Genomic DNA, 19,273 nt, shown 5'->3' on the forward strand with positions numbered 1-19,273 from the left:
AGCAATTTTGAAAAGCTCTGCATGCAGCAACGGTTATTAAATGCCTTCCGGGCACCAACTCAGCGCTGGGGATGGAGTCCAAGGTGAGTTAGACGCAGTTCCTGCCTCTGAGGCAGGGGGGCGGGCTGGGTGGGACAGAACACACCCAGCTACGATGCAAAATTAAATGTTGAAGGGGTCTGCAATGTGGACTGTGGCACGAGAATTATTTTGAGCTGAAGGCATTTGAGAATGGGATTTTTTTGTTGCTGTTCTGTCTCCTTTATCTGTCTAAAAGTAGAACCCCTTAAAGGAATTCAAATTGTCATAAGGAACAACCAGGGAAGGTGGACTCTTATCGATAGACATTGTCACAAAATTCCCATCTGTTCTCTGCAGGGCCCTTCACTCCTCCCTTCCCCGGTCAAGTTCTAATCTCCTTAGTCATGTTTTTCTGTGAACTCCACTACATACAAAAATGAAAATCTGTCTTTTTTTTTTAAGTTTCAGGTATATAACATAATGATTCAACAATTATATGTTACAAAATGTGTCTTTTCTCTCGCTGATCTGTCTTCTGTCAGTTTAATTTGCAGGCCCCCAATGACTAAACACAACAGAGTAGAGGAACGGTTTTTCCTCTCTGACAATGTCATACCTGGGGCAGCAACACCTCTGGTTTCTGATTTGTATTGAAATCTGATTCAGATTACACACCCTAAAGTTACCTGCTATTCTTCTGCTGGTTAAGGTTCATTCAACAAATATTTATTGAGGGCCTACTATATGGGTAGGTACTGTTTTAGGAGCTGGATATGGAATAGAGAGCCAGGTAAAGTTCTTGCTCTCATGGCACTTATACCTTGATGTAGGAAACAAGCCATAAGCAAGTGAGACAGATAGTCAGTTGGCGGTAAATGCTGTGAAGATCCTTAAAGCAGGCAGGGGAGTCGGAAAGGGAGTGCAAGTGGGACATGTATGATCAAGGTGCTATGTGATCCATATAAATCAACTTATTAATATAAAATTCTAGCAGTTTATATGTTTAGAGACTCTCCCAGTTCTTAAAATAGGGCAGAGAAAGAAGCAGTTGAGTTTTTACTACTTCCTTTTTTTTTTTTTATTTTTTATTTATTTTTATTTTTATTTTTATTTTTTTTAAAGATTTTATTTATTTGTTTGAGAGAGAGAGAATGAGAGAGAGCAAGCACATGAGAGGGGGGAGGGTCAGAGGGAGAAGCAGACTCCCTGCCGAGCAGGGAGCCCGATGCGGGACTCGATCCAGGGACTTCAGGATCATGACCTGAGCCGAAGGCAGTCGCTTAACCAACTGAGCCACCCAGGCACCCTTTACTACTTCCTTTTAAAATTCCAAAAGTACTCTATACTAGTTATTAAGTAATTCAAGCAAAACAGAAGCATACTCATTTCCTGGGCTCCTGGCTCAGCAGGGAGCCTGCTTCTCCCTCTGCCTCTCCCCCCTCCTCATGCTCTCCTGGCATTTCATCCCTATTTCAGTTGCACTGTTAACAGTCTGGTGTGTGACCCTCCAGACTTTTTCTGCGTATGTTCCAAGAAACATATAGAGATGTATAAATACTTTTTAAAAAGACTAAAATGGAAAATACTAGATGTATATACTTGTACTGCGTTTGCTTTCCTCCCCACCCCATTATATCATGTGTATATTTCTCAGTTCATCTATCCTTGCTCTTCTTAAGGCAACATTGAACATCAGAGTTTAAATATCACACGTGATTTAATTAGTGTCCTGCTGGTGGACATTTAGGTTGTTTCCAAATTTTCACTCTTTTTTTTTAAGACAGGGAGAGAGGGTGGGGGAGGGGCAGAGGGAGAGGGAGAATCTTAAGCAAGCTCCACGCCCAGCATGGAACCACGGACCCAGGACTCAGTCTCACAATCCTGAGGTCATGGCCTGAGCCGAAATCAAGAGTCGGAGGCTTAACCAACTGCACCACCCAGGCGCCCCCGTGAGAGTATTTCTGTAGGACAGATTTCTAAATTTGAACTGAACAAGAATCGGAATTTCTAGAATTTGAACAAATGGCATGAGTTTATACCATTTTCATAGATATTGCTAAAGTGACCATACCAAGACCATGCATTACTGCCCTGTCAGCAGAAGAGAACTCTCTTGTCTCTGCATCTCTCCCAACATTCAATAACACCAGCATTTTAATCTTTGCTAGTCTGTGAGGTGAAAAGCATTAACTTGCTTTAATTGGCATTTTTAGGAGCATTGGCTGAATTGAGCTTCTTTTCCTGCCTACTCCTCAGCGCTCCAGTCCTCTGAGCAGAGAGAAGGGCAAAGAAATTTGAGATTTGTTCTTCTGTCCACAGGGCAGCCTCCCCTTTCACGGGCTGGGGGGGATTCCCTTGTGCTAATGGAGATGAGCTCCAAAATGTAAGCAAACTTAGTCTATTCTCCAGATGCAGATGTCATTTCTCCACATCCTATCTTCTGGGAAAGAAACGTGGAGCAAGAGGAGGAAGAGAAAGAAATAGGTTCTGGGGGTCTGCTGACCACTCAGGGACAGGGCCACAGAATTCCCTCAGGAGGGGTGGGAATTCTGCACTCAGCGGGAATTATCCAGGGATGAACCTTCTCTCCTTGCATGAGGATAACTTCCTTTCGGGATCCCCCAAACCGCACTCAGGGCCTTATTTCCTTCCTTCAAAGAAGGTCTCTTGGCAGCTTCTTTGCATGACTGGAATTCAGATCCCTGCGGTCTTGCTGTACCTAAGCCAGACCCGGGCACCTTCATGGAACAAAAGCAGGAGCCCAGGGACGTGAAGCGAAAGAGACAGTGGCCGTCCACCCAGAAGGACACCTGCCCGACACCATCCCGCTCGCCGGTCCTCTGAAGATTCTCCTCGACTCCAGTGTCTTCCATCCCGGTCACTGCCAGGCCTGCGGGACCTGCTTTCCCGCTGCTTCCTTCTGGGGGGTCAGGAAGAATCTGTGCCCATTGCTGAGGACCCCTGCGTTAAGCCATTCAGCTTCTGGTTTGGCTTCATGTCTGAAGTCTGTGAGGGGCGTGACAATTTTGGGATTTGGTTCAGAAATCTCAGGAACACCGGAGACAGACGCCACGTATTTTCGGCTTTATTATCTCCAATCTAATGGAGGCTTCAAACATAACTGCAAAGTTCGGAGTCCGTGATTTCATCAGAGAATGAAACACCTCCTTAAAACGAGAAAGCCTAATCCTCTGTTTTGCTTCAAACGTTCCTTTTTCTTTGTATGAACTAATGTTAGCAATTTCAATTCTGTGTTCCAGTTCCTCAGTGGTAAGCTAATTTACTGTATGTATTTACATCAGAGAATTCTTCTGTTTGTTTGTTGTTCGTTATTTTAGAGATTTTATTTATTTATTTGACAGAGAGAGATAGAGCACAAGCAGGGGGAGTAGCAGAGGGAGAGGGAGAAGCAGGCTCCCCACTGAGCAGGGAGCCCGATGCGGGACTCGATCCTAGGACCCTGGGATCATGACCTGAACCGAAGGCAGACCCATAACCAACTGAGCAACCGAGACGTCCCATCACCTTATTTTTTAAATAACTATCATTTCATAATTACATCTTGTTTAATATGAAGCTTCCTGGGATTATGTCCTATATATTTTCACTTTCTGATTAATTTTATGTGAAATTCCCCTGTGATTTTAGATCTGTAAGTTCTGACAGAATGTGCTGGAATGTATACACATTTCGTAAGTGAGTCAGATACTTAGTAGGCACTCCATATTTATTAAAATATTTGGTTCATAAATATAGGTTTACTTAAGGCAAAAAGTAATTATTGGAATAATCATCCACTTTCTTCAAAACGTATCCGAATCGTGGTGTAACTTAATCCCAAATGTTTGTTTTATGTTTCAGTGATTCTCAGCATATTTTACAACTTTCATGGTGTTTCTTTATTCAGAAATGAAGCGGTTTTCTTGTTTTTTTAGCTTTTCTTCTCTCTTTTCTTTCTTTCTTTCTTTCTTTTTTTTGCATCTAAGGGATGGATTACAGCCTTTGCATTTTGTGTAAGAGTAGGAGCAATATATTAATAACATAATAAATTTCTCTGATGTCATTTAAATGCTTATTCATAAAACTTTTCATTAGAGCTTTTATGATTGATCGTAATGAATTTTCTGCCCAGTCTTACTGACATAAAACACATGACAATGGTTCAAATACTTGTTTTTCGTGGGCACACAGTCGCAATTTAAAATTGCAGGTATATAGAAGGATTCCTTTTTATACTTGGTACATCTGTTTTATTCAGAATTTGGGGGGTTAAATTTTCTCTTACTCTTGTTTTGCAATTCCATAACAATGTGCTTCCCTTTTAGTGGTAGGTTCCACAACATTAGCTAATTGTGTTTCTGTTTTTCACCTATGTACTGTTTTTCGATGAGTTTTCAACTCAGTGCATTTTAAGACAACATGGGGTTTAATTCAAGTTTGAATCAGCCATATGTCTATCGTCAGTAAAATTATGTATGTATTTGTCTGTATGTTACCCATGCTTTGTTCATGATTTACCTTGTTCATTTCTTTTGTTGGTTAGAGGTCAATGGTTGTGTTATCCCGCCTGGGTGAGTTGTCATAAAAATAGAAGTAATTTCATCATTTATTTATTGATGAATTTATATTCTCTTTGTGTGAAACACTTTTTTGAATTGAAGGTAATTTTTATAAACTTTTGTACCTCTATTATCAACTTTAATTATTATACTTTATTCTTAACTGTGGTCAAAACACATGACATAAAATTTACCGTCTTAACCAAACAAAAGCGAAAACAAAAACAACTCTCCCCCCGCCAAATAAGGACCACCAAATCACAAGATCACCGTTAGTTAGCGCTATTCAACCTGCATGCATTTTTAGAATTAGCTAGAATAATGTCATGTAAATTTCAAACTAAAAAAAAAATACTGTCAAGGCATCTATTCAAGTCTTTAAGCTCAAATCTCTGAAGTTAGTTTCAGAGGGAGGTGGAGACCTAGGTCCCCAGTGAGCTTTAGGACAAGTAGAAATGAGATTCTGTGGCAAAGAGAGTGTATAGTAAGGCCCAGTAGGACCTAGATAAATGTTTGTTGACTGGTATTAAGTGAAAAAAAAAAAAAATTCCCTTGTTTTCTGAAAGCAGATGGAGCTTGTGAACCAAGGTCAGAACAAAAGGAACAAAGCTGCAATGTTCGTATGCATCATCACTGGAAAACATAATCTTTTAAAAATAGTCCTTCTCGTTTTACAAATGTAGTCAAGTTTAGAAAGTACAGACACATGAAAAGAAGCAAATAAAACCCATGCATATATCCACTCATAAACGAGCCTGCTAACAACTTGAGGTTTATTTTTTCTCTCCTTGGCAACTTTACTGGGATAGAATTTACATAATATAGAATCCACTCATTTGAAGTATACAATTCAAAAATGTCTTAGTATGTTAACAACATTATGCCACCAGCACAATCTCATTTTGGGGCATTTTATCTTCCCTGCTAAAACCCCCCACCCAGGGCGCCTGGGTGGCTCAGATGGTTAAGCGTCTGCGTTTGGCTCAGGTCATGATCTCAGGGTCCTGGGATCGAGTCCCGCATCGGGATCCCTGCTCAGTGCAGAGCCTGCTTCTCCCTCTCCCTCTGCCACTCCCTCTGCTTGTGCTCTTCTGTCTCTCTGTCAAATAAATAAATAAAATCTTTAAAAAAATAAATAAATAAAAATAAAACCCCCCACCCATTAGCAGATCATTCCTGCTCTCCCCAGCCCTAAGCGCCCACTGATCTATTTTCTATCTCTGACAAAATTTGCCTATTCTGGATATTTCATACAAATAGCCTTATACGATACGTGATATTTCGTGTTTGGCTTCTTTCACTTACCATAATCTTTCCAAAGATTGTTGTAATATGTGTCAATACTTCTTGTTTTTGCGGAATAATATTTTATTGTGGAGATATGCCACATTTTAAAAACATTTTATTTATTTATTTTAAGTAATCTCTGTGCCCAATGTGGGGCTCAAACCCACAACCCCGAGATCAAGTGTCTCATTCTCCACCGACTGAGCCAGCCGGGCGCCCCACATAGACCACATTTTTAATCCATTCAACAGTCAGTGGACTTTTGGGTTGTTTCCACCTTTTGGCTGTTATGAATAATACTTCTATGACCATTCACGCCCATGTTTTTGTGTGGACATATATTATCATTTCTCTTGTGTTTAAACCTAGAAGTGAAACTCTTGGATCACATTCATCGTTTTTCCTTTGCTTATTTATTGATATAGGGCCCTCCTCCCCAACGAATGGACTAATTTTGAACACACTGTTAAGTTTAGCTTGCTCCCACCCCCCAACTTAAAAACATACTCTGAGACATCTTTTCATATCATTAAGTATTTCTAACCTATAATCTGAAAAACGAATTAGTGTTTTAGGCAAAATACAGCCTAAGCCTGGAAAATGATATTGAGGGGGGTGGAATTGAGGGCAGTTCTCCAGGTGTGCCCGCCCCAAACTATCTGGAAGGTTCTAGTATTATTTTAACAGTAAAGTCAACACACAAGCAGCCTGTGTATGTGGAGTGATGCACAACTTTTAAATATTAACAATCCAATAATAAGGGGTAACAAGGAGTCCTTTTGGCTGGGAGTTTGGGCTACTTATTTCCACTTGGATACCTTCAGCCCCAGGATTCCTTCCCCAACAGAGACACCGCAGGGAGCAGTTAAGTGTGTGGCCAGTGAGGGGCCACTTGGGGGCTTCCCACTGTCCTCGCTGCAGGGGGACCACTGACCCCCTGCCCCTGGCAGAGAGGCCTGAACTGGCAACAGAGCAGACTTTCCGAGACATGTTTTAGGGATTTCTCAATTCAGTTTGTAAATACGGTCACTTTGGGTATGAAAAGGTCTAATACCAAGTACATAAAAAGTACCTACGGACGCCTGGGTGGCTCAGCTGGTGAAGCATCTGCCTTCAGCTCAGGTCATGATCTCAGAGTCCTGGGATCGAGTCCCACATTGGGCTCCCTGCTCGGCGGGAAGCCTGCTTCTCCCTCTCCCACTCCCCCTGCTTGTGTTCCTGCTCTCGCTGTCTCTCTCTCTGTCAAATAAATAAAATCTTAAAAAAAAATAATAAGTACTTAAAATGAAGTTCTGTGATTAAAAATGATTAAAAATAAAAAACATTCTATTGGGGTGTAATGCAAGAGACTCGTGCTTCCACACCAGCCGGTTTGCTCTTGTCCAAAGTGAGGAGGCAAAGGCAAGGGATGGAAAGAGGCAGGAGCGGGAAAGTTGTTTGCAGAGACCCAGGCACATGTGTCTTGTTTTTCATTGTTTTGAGTAAATTTTGATTAGAAACAAAATGATATTTTATTTTATTATTTTTTTTAAAGATTTTATTTATTTATTTGAGAGAGAGAGAATGAGAGACAGAGAGCATGAGAGGGAGGAGGGTCAGAGGGAGAAGCAGACTCCCTGCTGAGCAGGGATCCCGATGCGGGACTCGATCCCGGGACTCCAGGATCATGACCTGAGCCGAAGGCAGACGCTTAACCATCTGAGCCACCCAGGAGTCCCGAGAATAATTGTTTCTAAAGGAAAAGGATATCACATGACTTCTTAACTTAACAATCTGTTTCGCTCACTACCTTTAACACTCATTTCAGATCTATTCCCCTTCTCACCTCCTGGGGCACTTAACAGTTTCCACGGTGTCAGACCATGTGGCGTTTTATCATATCTCATTCACTGCTTTTCCATTTTGTGGCTGACTCTGCTGCACGTCACTCCTCTCTGGAGGAATTAGCCCTCAGGGTTATACCAAGTTCAACAAAAGACAAACTCATGAGACATGATTTGCAAACATATAAGGAAACAAGCCATCATGAGTGAGAGTCAGCAGAAACTATGAACAACATACTTAGGCCAGTGGAAGATTTCAGACCGTGGAGTGATCAGATACAGATAACTAGATACCTATGGGGGTGCCTGGGTGGCTCAGTTGTTAAGCGTCTGCCTTCAGCTCAGGTCATGATCCCAGGGTCCTGGGATCGAGCCCCACATCAGGCTCCCTGCTCGGCCGGAAGCCTGCTTCTCCCTCTCCCACTCCCCCTGCTTGTGTTCCCTCCCTCACTGTGTCTCTCTCTGTCAAATAAATAAATAAAATCTAAAAAAAACAAAAAACCAAAAACTAGATACCTATGTATGACAAAAAGAAAAAGGAGTTAAAAATTGAGCAACAGAAGAGACTTCTGTTGACCAGATGGGGGGCGCTTGGCTGGCTCAGTCAGAAAAGCAACCGACTATTGATATATAGGTTGAAGGAAAAAGTCCATATGATGATCTCAATATACATGGAAAAGGCATTTGAGAAAAGTCAACAATCATTTATGGTAAGAATGCTTACCAAGGTAGGCATGGAAGGGAAATTCCTTCATCTGAGTGCATTAGTTTGCTAGGGCTGCGATCACACAGTACCACCGACTAGGTGACTTACACAGGAGAAAAGTATATCTTCCCAATTCTGGAGCCTGGAAGTCTGAGATCAAGGTGTCGGCAGGGTAGGGTCCTTCTGAGGCTGTGAGGGAGGATCTGCTCCAGGCCTCTCTCCTTGGCTTGTACATGACCATCTCCCATATGCCTTTTCCCAGCATCTTCCCTCTGTGTGGCTAAATTTCCCCTTTTTGTGAGGACACCAGTCATATTGGATTAAGCCCCACCCCAATGACCTCATTAAAAAATTTTTTTTAAAGATTTTATTTATTTATTTGACAGAGAGAGAGAGAGGACAAGCAGGGGGAGCTGCAGGCAGAGGGAGAAGCAGGCTCCCTGTAGAGCAGGGAATCCAGGACCCTGAGATCATGACCTGAGCCGAAGGCAGGCACTTAACTGACTGAGCCACCCAGGCACCCCTAAAAGAATTTTTTAAAAGTAATCTCTACCCCCAACATGGGGCTTGAACTGATGACCCTGAGATCAAGTGTCACGTGCTCTACTGATTGAGCCAGCCAGCCCCCCCCGCCCCTCCCCAGTGACTCATTTTAACTGAATATTATCTCTCTAAAAACCCTGTCCTCAAATTGGTCACATTTGGAGGTTGCTGGGGGTTAGGACCTCAACATATAAATTGGGGGGGGCGGGGAGGGGACAATTTAGCCATAACGTAAGCTAGGAAATTCTTTAATCTGAGAAACCATCCTTTTGAGTCAGAAACATAACAATGATCCTCACCATTACTGATTTTATTTAGTATTAAAGAGGAGGTATTAGCTGATGCAGTAAGACAAGAAAAATAAATGAAATGTAGAATTGGAAAAAAACCAAACTGTCATCATTTGAAGTTGACATGACTGTCTGCCTATATTCTTGCTGCCCAACAGAACTATAGCATGGACCACATAGGCCATTAAAAATTGGTAGTAGGCACATTAAACAAAGTAAAAAGAAGCAGGTGGAATTAATTTTAGTACTGTATTTTATTTAACCCAGTAGATCTAAAACGTCATTTCAATATGTGATCAATATTAAACTTATTCATCAGATATTTTCATTCCTTCCCTTGGGCTAAGTCTTTGGAATCCAGTGTATATCTTAAGCAAACAGCACATCTCACTTTACCCACATTTCTGGGGCTCAGTACCCATGTGTAGCTCTTTCTTTAGCAGGAAGGTGCTTCAGAAGTGAAGCAGCAGGACACCTGGGTGGCTGAGTCGGTTGAATGTCCAATTCTTGATTTCAGCTCAGGTCATTATCTCAGGGTCATGACATTGAGCCCAGCATCAGGCTCCGTGCTGGGTGTGGAACCTGCCCTAGATTCTCTCCCTCTCCTTCTGCCCTTCCCTCCTGCAGCCACGCCCTCCATTCTCTCTCTCTAAGAAAAGGAAAAAGTGAAGCAGCAGATGTGTTTCTGCTGGTGGGAAGGTCTGTGTTAGGTCAGGCTCTGTGGCAGCTCACACGTGTTGCTGATCGCTGGCTCACCTCTTCGGAGCGGAGCCGTAGGTGAGCCAAGGCAACGCCAGGTCCCGCCGGATCTCCTCCAGCCAGGTTTGTGTGCGGCTCTGCGGGGAAGGTGCTGACTTCTCCTGCAGGTCACCCACACCACTGAAGTTGGAGGCTTTGAGGCAGTGATAGACCAACATGGGTCTGGCTCGTCCTTGTGGGTTCCAGTTGCCCTTCCTTTCCCCATTTCACACCCATCTTTCCTGTTCAACGGCCTGCCTACACAGAAGCACAACCACACAGGAACTATGTAATCAGCTCCTACAGTTACCCAAGGTCAAAACCACAAAAGAATCCTTTCTTCTGTAGTTGATTCTGGTGATTCTGATAAATTCTAACGGATACGGGAAGAATAGGAGGAGATGACTGTAGTTAATTCTAGCATAATAAACGTATGAAAATCCACAAGTCAATGATACCTAAGAAGGAAAAGCTAAAAACAAACAACAACAACAACAACCAGCCCATCTCACTTGTTACCATCGAAAATGACTGTAATGCAACCTCCCTTCTCTCAGAACTGGTACTTGAAGGAAAAGAATTAGAGCATTTATCCCAGTAGAATATACTCTATATTTCATAGGAACCAAGTAGGCTCAATTGATGAGGGAAAGCTCTATTTACACAAGAATCCCAGCTAGTAAATGTAGAATGAATGGTAGAATTAAAAAATAAACCTTTTCGGGGCACCTGGGTGGCTCAGTCTTTAAGCATCTGCCTTCAGCTCAGGTCATGATCCCAGGGTCCTGGGATGGAGCTCCGCATCAGGCTCCCTGCTTGGCAGGAAGCCTGCTTCTCCCTCTCCCACTCCCCCTGCTTGTGTTCCCTCTCTCGCTGTCTCTCTCTCTGTCAAATAAATAAAATCTTTAAAAAAATTTTTTTAAATAAAATAAAAAAATAAACCTTTTCTCTTACCAATGCCCACATGCCTGACCTTCCAGCAGGCCCAAAAGTGTTCTTCCAGCCCCAAGCCTGGGAATGGACAGTCACTGACTTCGGATGATCAGCCCGTCTTCGATCAGTTTCCAGATCTGCAGACTAGAGTTGGCATTGGCGATTTCCTTGGTTTCATTGGGGTCCAACCAGACCTTCTTTTTGCCACAGTCAAGAACACTGGAGGCAAGCCTCTTCTTTCTCTTCTTCTTCTTCTTCTTTTTTTTTTTTAAAGCTTTATTTATTTATTTGACAGAGAGAGAGAGAGAGCACAAGCAGGGGAAGCAGCAGAGGGAGAGGGAGAAGCAGGGAGCCCACTGAGCAGGGAGCCCGACTCGGGGCTCGATCCCAGGACCCCAGGATCATGAGCGCCCCGAGACGAGCCTCTTCTGAAGCTTGAGCTTACTCATGGCTGTGGCCACAGCAGCGAAAGGAAAGGAGAGGCTGTATTTCGAGTGGCGGAACTGGCCGAGCCCGAGGAGGGGACCCGCCAACGTTGCGAGGGGAAGCAGAAGAAAGCACATGTGTGCGGTCCTCCTCTGCACCATGTTATGGGGCATCCATTCAGTGGAACCGGCCTCCACCATGAACAGATGATCTACAGTGTATGCGTGATGCGGGAAGGTGTCCACTGTGTAGTGAGGGGAGAAGAATCAAAGCTCCGGGCCACACGTGTCACACGAACCCAACTGTGTGTGTGCGCGCATGTGTGCATCCGGAGAACGTCTAGAAGGACAGACACCATATGGCTAACAGCGGCAACCCCTGGGGAGGGGCTGCAGGGAGGAAGGAAATGAATTTATTTTTACTCCTCTACACACTGCTGGGATATTTTATTTATTCCTTTATTTTATTTATTTCGTTTCTTTTCATTTCGTTTTGTTTTGTTTACAACAAGCATTACTCCTTGTGGTGTACAATTTTTGGAGCCCACACGTGTTTGCTTCTGGCTAGGACTCAGATCAGGTACAATAAGGGGTGGCTGGGGCAAGAGGGGGTGACATTCCGTGTGTCCCTGGGGCTGGCTGGAGAAGGGAAATGACCGGGGAGAGGGAAGGGGAGGCAAAGCAGCCAGCCTAGATCCTGCTTTTTTTTTTTTTTTCCTTAAGATTTTTATTTACTTATTTGAGAGAGAGAGAGAGCATGGGGGGGGGGGCGGTCAGAGGGAGAAGCAGACTCCCCACTGAGCAGGGAGCCTGATGTGGGACTCAATCCCGGGACTCCAGGATCATGACCTGAACTGAAGGCAGTCACTTAACCAATTGAGCCACCCAGGAGCCCCGATCCAGCTGGGTTTTTATCTTCACTTCCTCCCCTTGCCCAACTGGGTTACGAGGGACAAGCTGGATAGATCCCTTGGTGGGCACCCCCCAGCCCCCAAGGCCCACTGTGGCCCTAGGCCATTTGTTTGTTTGAAGATGAGTTTTCCTGCTATGCAGAGCTGCCCCTGGGCTCCAGATGTAAATAAAAGCGATCTGTCATTTTCTTCCACCTCTTTTTGTTTTGTCTTCCCTGGTGGGGTGTTAAGGACAGGCCAGGGCCTGTTTCTAAAAGTCCCTTTAATTATTTAGAAAAAGGGGCGCCTGGGTGGCTCAGTCGTTAAGCATCTGCCTTCAGCTCAGGTCATGATCCCGGGGTCCTGGGATCGAGCCCCACATCGGGCTCCCTCCTCGGGGGGAAGCCTGCTTCTCCCTCTCCCACTCCCCCTGCTTGTGTTCCCTCTCACGCTGTCTCTCTCTCTCTCTCTGTCAATTAAATAAATAAATAAATAAAATCTTTAAAAAAAAATTATTTAGAAAAAGTCCTACATAATTTAACCAGAGGGACCCCAGGAATCGAATGCATCCTTGCCACAGGATGCATTGAACAGGAAGTTCAAATTTAGGGAACAGGGCTGTTTTGATACATGAACGGCCCAGATCTCCGGGGAAGGGATATCTAAAAGACCGGTAATGCCTTTGCTGGTCCTGGAGGGCCCCTCAGGTCTTGGGTGAGTCCACGCCCTGGGGGGGGCGGGCAGTGCCAACCCAGCAGACCGAGTGACCAGGCGACTGGGTCAGGGCTGACTCCCCGGTGACCCCTGGCCTGCTGGCTCGTCAACCTGAGAAGTTTGCTGGTGTAATTTTTGAGGTTGGGCTGATGGAAAGTGATACAAAGATCCACGGTGACTAAGGTCTCTTGAAGATTTGCCATTTTCAGAGTACTTTGAAGATACATTTTATTAGTTGGGGGACTCCTCGGAAATCAAGCCGATGCTATTGTTGATTTGTCTGTCTCCATAGGTCCGTGTGCTCTAAAACTGCAGAGAGCTCACCACCCCCCAACCACCCCCCATTTGTTTTCCTAATGAGCTCATATTGCCTAGCTTCTAAAGACCAAATGGTCAGCAATGCAGGGCACCACACCCTCTTTGCAGTTAGCTCATGACGAAGAAAGCATTTCTTCTTCTTTTTTTTAAAGATTTTATTTTTTAAGTAATCTCTACACCCAATGTGGGGCTCGAACTTACAACCCCGAGATCAAGAGTCACACGCTCTACCGACTGGGCCAGCCAGGCGCCTCAAGAGAAGGGCATATCCAAGGAAGGGCTTTGGAGTCCTGGGGTCTAAGACTGGTTCCCTTTGAAACACGGCAGATGTTGCCTGGGGAGTCTCTGGGGAGAGATGCCGCCTGGCTGTGAGGAGGGCAGGACCCGGCACGGGGAGAAGGTGAGCCCAGTGTGGCTGCAACTGAGGCCTGTTCTGTGAGAAAGCGCTGGTCTGAAATTGAGACCGGGGGGCTGGGCCTTTGTATCCCTGCGTCAGCAGGTGGAGTATGGTGCCTGCCACCAAGAGAGGATCTAAGTGTGACCGTATTACCTCCTACCTCTGGCCGCCCTGACAACTGCGTATCACCTGAGAAAGTTACTTCAGATCTCCACGCCTCAGTTTGCTCCTCGGTAAAATGGGTCAAAATACCCTAACTTCCAAGGTTGCTTTAAGGATTAGAGATATAAAATACACCTAGAGCTTCCAGCACAGTGCTGGTGTGGCTAGTAATATGCAAAATACACACTGGATTTCCGAGACTCAGTACAAGAAAAATAACGTACAATATCTCATAAATATTTTAAATATTAATTACATGCTGAAATGATGTCTTGGATATATTGGATTAAATAAATTTACTATTCAAATTAATTTCACCTGCTTTTACTTTTTTTAAACGTGGCTACTAGAAAATTAAAATCACCCACAGGGCTCATCGGATACACACACACATTGCTCATACATTGGCAAGAGTGTCTAGAGTCTAGATGCTAGACAATATTCTTGGCTATTCCACCAATCCATCAGTGAAAAATTATTCTTAGCACCCATTATGCTGATTAGCAAACCATCTGGTGTTGATTGGAGATAGAGCCCGAGTGGGGTTTCGATGAGTCTTTCAAATAGGTTCTAACTAACTCTGGAGTTTTGCATTTCTGATTGATCAGAGCAGGCTGTCCCCGGGACGTAGACTGAAACTAAGTCACATGTACAAACGGCGCTGAAGGATTTGAGAGTAAATGGCAGGCACTCAAGCACCCTTTCGAAGCCCTTCCCTCTTTTTTTTTTTTTTTAAGATTTTATTTATTTGACAGAGAGAGGCACAGTGAGAGAGGGAACACAAGCAGGGGGAGTGGGAGAGGGAGAAGCAGGCTTCCTGCAGAGGAGGGAGCCCTATGTGGGGCTCGATCCCAGGACCCTGGGATCATGACCTGAGCCGAAGGCAGACGCTTAATGACTGAGTCACCCAGGCGCCACCAGAATCTTCTGTTTAAGAAGACAGGAAATCGAGTGCTATTTTAGAAAGCATTTCATCCAAAATGGTTAACGTATTTATAATGGGGGCTTACGGGAACATTCATTTACGCCAAGCAGCTCTTTCTCCACTGTTGTTAAGTCAAGAATATTTTACCGTGGAGGGCGCCAAATACATCCCCTCATTGTTTTCTCCTTTTAAAGAAAACATGACAAATTAGTGACCCGGAAGATTTGAATAAAAAACACACCAGGGAAATCATTGTTTTGAGAGTTATTTTCAGCTTAATTAATTCACTTTGGCTGTCCAAACTCATTTTAGGTCTGCAGGCTATTTTCGAACAAAATGTTATGACAGAGCTCATACGAAAGATTTGGGGCAAGGATTTCCGTTTGCTGAACTGTCACCTCAAGCTAAACAAATGTCAACAGAGTATCCTTAGGCAAATTAACTTTCCCCTGAATGGGTTCTTTTATCTCATCCATCTGCATTCATTCCCGTGGGTACTTTCAGGCTGGGCTAACGTCTTTAGAAACAAATGAATGATGGAAACTTAAAAAAAAAAAAATCAATGGGTCATTTGGGAAAAGTTGGTCCTGGTTTAAATAAATAAAATTCTTCCTCTATCAATTTCAAAGAGTCTAAAAAATCTATTTCAATTTCTTCTATTGATTTCAAGGATTCTAAAATTTTTTTCTTCCAAGAGTTAATTAGAATGACCATGTGACCTAGGGATTCCACTCCTAGGTCTATGCCTCAAAGAATCGAAATCAGGTGTTGAAACAAACACTCACACACAGATGTTCACAGCAGCACCATGAGCAGTGGCCGAATGGTGGGAACAGTTGAAATGTCCATCAACAGATGAATTTGATAAATATACCAAATGTGATATATTTATATAATAGACTATTACTCAGGCATAAAAAGGAATGAAATGCTAATACAACGCTATAAATGGATGAACCTCCAAAAATTATGCTAAGTGAAAGAAGCCAGACAAAAAAGTCAAATATAGGATGGTTCCATGTATATGAAATAAGCAGAATGGGTAAATCCACAGAGAGAGAAAACAGACTGGTGGTTGCCAGGGAGTGAAGGAAGGAGGGATGGGGAGTGACTGTTTAATGGGTACAGGATTTTCTCGGGGGTGATGAAAATGTTTTGGAACTAGACAGAGGTTGGTGGCTGCACAACATTGTGAATATACTAAATGCCACTGAACTGTACTCTTCAAAAAGGTTAACTTTATGTTATGTAAATTTCACCTCAACTTAAAAAAATTAAAAAAATTTTTCACTCTTTCTGTAACCGCGTATTGGATGGTGTGGGGAATGGAATTTTCTTTTTTTTTTTTTTTTAAGATCTTATTTTATTTATTTGACAGAGAGAGAGAGAGACAGCTAGAGAGGGAACACAAGCAGGGGGAGTGGGAGAGGGAGAAGCAGGCTCCCGGCCGAGCAGAGAGCCCGATGCCGGGCTCGATCCCAGGACCCTGGGATCATGACCTGAGCCGAAGGCAGACACTTAACGACTGAGCCACCCAGGCGCCCCGGCAATGGAATTTTCTAAACAGCCAAAAGACCTTTTATGGGCATCCGTCAAATAGGTTTCCCGGGTCAGCCTGGACTCTTGCTAACCTGCAGCAGGGAGACACCAAACTCATTCCTCTTTCATTGTGGATCCTTTATTCCTCTACAGATCAGCTGTTTGCAATTGCACTGAGGATCGTGTATGAAACTAAGATAAATAAATAAAAATTCTGCACAGTATTTTTCTGACCACTGGATGTCATGAGCGCACAGTATATACCTCAGCTAGAAAAACTGCCCTTGGAGGAACTCAGCTTCATTCAACATGGCGGTGGTCCTCCGTATGTCTGAGCAGAGGGCATGGGGCAAGGGATGAGCTGTAAAAGTTTTGTTTGTGCAAGCATGACATTGAGAGGCATTAAGAGTACCTTTTGGCCTTAGACAGTACAGAGCTTCACTCATTTAGCAAATTAAAATAAGGACAAGTAGATGCTTGTCACTATCTTATTTCCCATTGAATGGTCTTTAAAATTTTTAAAACTTTATTCTTTTTAAGTAGGCTCCATGCCCACCACAGAGTTCAACCTCACGACCCTGAAATCAAGAGTGGCATGCTCTACTGAGTGCGCCAGCCAGGTCCCCCGCGCCCACCCCGGCCTCCCCATTGAATAGTCTTTAATTCCTCTAGAGAGTAACTTCTGTGTAAATCATCCTGAGTGCCGTTCATCCCACTTCAGAATCGTACAGCTATGGAATGTTCAGATATACCCAGCTTTGATATCAGTATTTCCTCATTTACGAAAGTACTCTTGTTCCCTCTCGAAGCTGGGGCAGTTAGGGAGGCCTGAGTGTGCCAAACAGCAGCTCTAATTATTCCTCTTTGGTTGTGGGAAATCATCTGTGTCAATAACATTGCTAACGTTTTTTTTTTTTTAATTAGGAAGGAAGGTCAATGAATTGAGTAGGAAATAAATTTGGGCTCTTGATAGTTTAAATCTCATACTTCCAAGGACACCAGGTTTCCCCGCCCCCTCCACAGGTGGGTCTGTCTGCAAGTTATAAGGATTTGAATGGTTTGTTAAAAGCCAATTCAGGTTCATGAGGATGGAAGTGTTGAAATCTGGGCTTAGAGAAATTGGAAACAGGGGGCTGGAAACAAACAATATATCCACAAAATTAGATAAGACATCTAAAAAATACATTTTTCTTCCTTTCTTGTTTTAAAGATTATTTATTTGAGAGAGAGAGAGAGAGAGAGACTCCCAAGCAGACTCCCTGCTGAGCGAGGAGCTGGATACAGGGCTCAATCCCACGACGCATGAGCTCATGACCTGAGCAGAAACCATGAGTTGGATGCTTAACCGACTGAGCCACCCAGGCACCCCTACATTTTTATTTCTACGAGGTATTCAATCGTAGGTGATGTAAAGTAGCAGCCCAGCACTTGAGCAAACCCAGGAGTGAAGGAAGGGAAGCTTATACTTTAAAAATGCACTTAAATTCTCCCCATCCTTAACACTAACAACTTCTAGTATGGAATAAAGATCAGATTCGGAACTTAAAAAGAAAATCTGATCATTCTTTAGAATGATGGTGCAAGAAGAAATAGGAAGGACTGGGAGTGACAGGTGTATGTTTTGGGATGAGGGGCCAGAGTTACCTTCTCTTAAGAGTTACTCTCCACCAGTAACCTGAATGGGATGAGGGAGGAGTCATATGAATATTTAGGGAAAGAGCCTTCCAAGCAGAGAAGCAGCAGGTGCAAAGGCCCTGTGGTGAGAGCACATTTTATAGGAGAAGAGCAGGAAAGGGGGGCAGAGTGGTAGGAGATGGTGTTACCCTGAGTGAGACCAGAGCCATTGGATGGTTTTGAGCAAGGATTGCCCTGAGCTGGTTCATGTTTTAAAAGGTTCTCTATGGTCACTTGGAGAATAGACTATAAGGGAGGACCTGAGTAGAAGTAGGAGACCGGGTGGAGACCACTACAGGTGTCCAAGCAAGGGAGCTGGGACACTCAACAGACTGAGCCACCCAGGAGCCCCTAAGATTTTATTTCTAAGTAATCTCTACACCCAACGTGGGCTTGAACCCACAACCCTGAGATCAAGAGTGGCATGCTCCACCGACTGAGCCAGCCAGGTGCCCCAATTTTTATTTATTTATTTATTTAAAAAATTTTAAATATTGGCTTCCTCCAACCAGAATGTAATCTCTGTGAAAGCATAGCTTAGAAAAGTGACAGAAATATTGCATATTTGTGGATGTATCTCTTCGGAAGGCTTTCATATGCACGTGACGGAACTCCCAACTACCAGAGACTCAGACAAAAGGGGTTATTTCCTCGGATAACAAGAAGTCCAGAGGCAGTTTCTGGCAGTGCCTCAGCTGCTCTATGAAGCTGTTGAGGACCCAAATTCTTCCTCTCATTCTGCTCTGCCGTCATTAACATGCTGGCTTTTTACCTTCGTGGTCGCAAGATAGCTGCCACAGCTCCACGCATCAGACCTGAATTTTAGTGCCAAAGAAAGAGGAAGAAACAATGTTGGCAAGCTCTTCTCTCTTCTTGCCTGTTTTTGTAAGAAAGCAAGAGCTTTGGGGCGCCTGGGTGACTCAGTCGGTTAAGCGCCTGCCTTCGGCTCAGGTCATGATCCCGGGGTCCTGGAATCGAGCCCCGCATCGGGCTCCCTGCTCAGCGGGGAGCCCGCTTCTCTCTCTCCCTCTGCCACTCCCCCTGCTTGTGCTCTCACTCTCTCTCTGTCAAATAAATAAAATCTTAAAAAAAAAAAAAAGAAACTGTTATAAAAAAAAAAAAAGAAAACAAGAGCTTTCCTAGAAGTCTCCCCAGCCGATTTCCCTTTATGTCTCATTGGCCAAAAGTGAGTGGTGTGGCCACTATTAGCCACAAGAGGGGCTGGGACGTGGGCAAAGGAAAAGGGACGGTTAGTCAGCAATGGTGCCTTCCACGGTTGAGTAAATGAACTAAGAGATTGATCAATAACAAAATGACACTCCCATAAGG

This window comes from Neomonachus schauinslandi, chromosome 4 (genome assembly GCF_002201575.2).
Source record: "Neomonachus schauinslandi chromosome 4, ASM220157v2, whole genome shotgun sequence".
Classification (NCBI taxonomy): domain Eukaryota; kingdom Metazoa; phylum Chordata; class Mammalia; order Carnivora; family Phocidae; genus Neomonachus; species Neomonachus schauinslandi.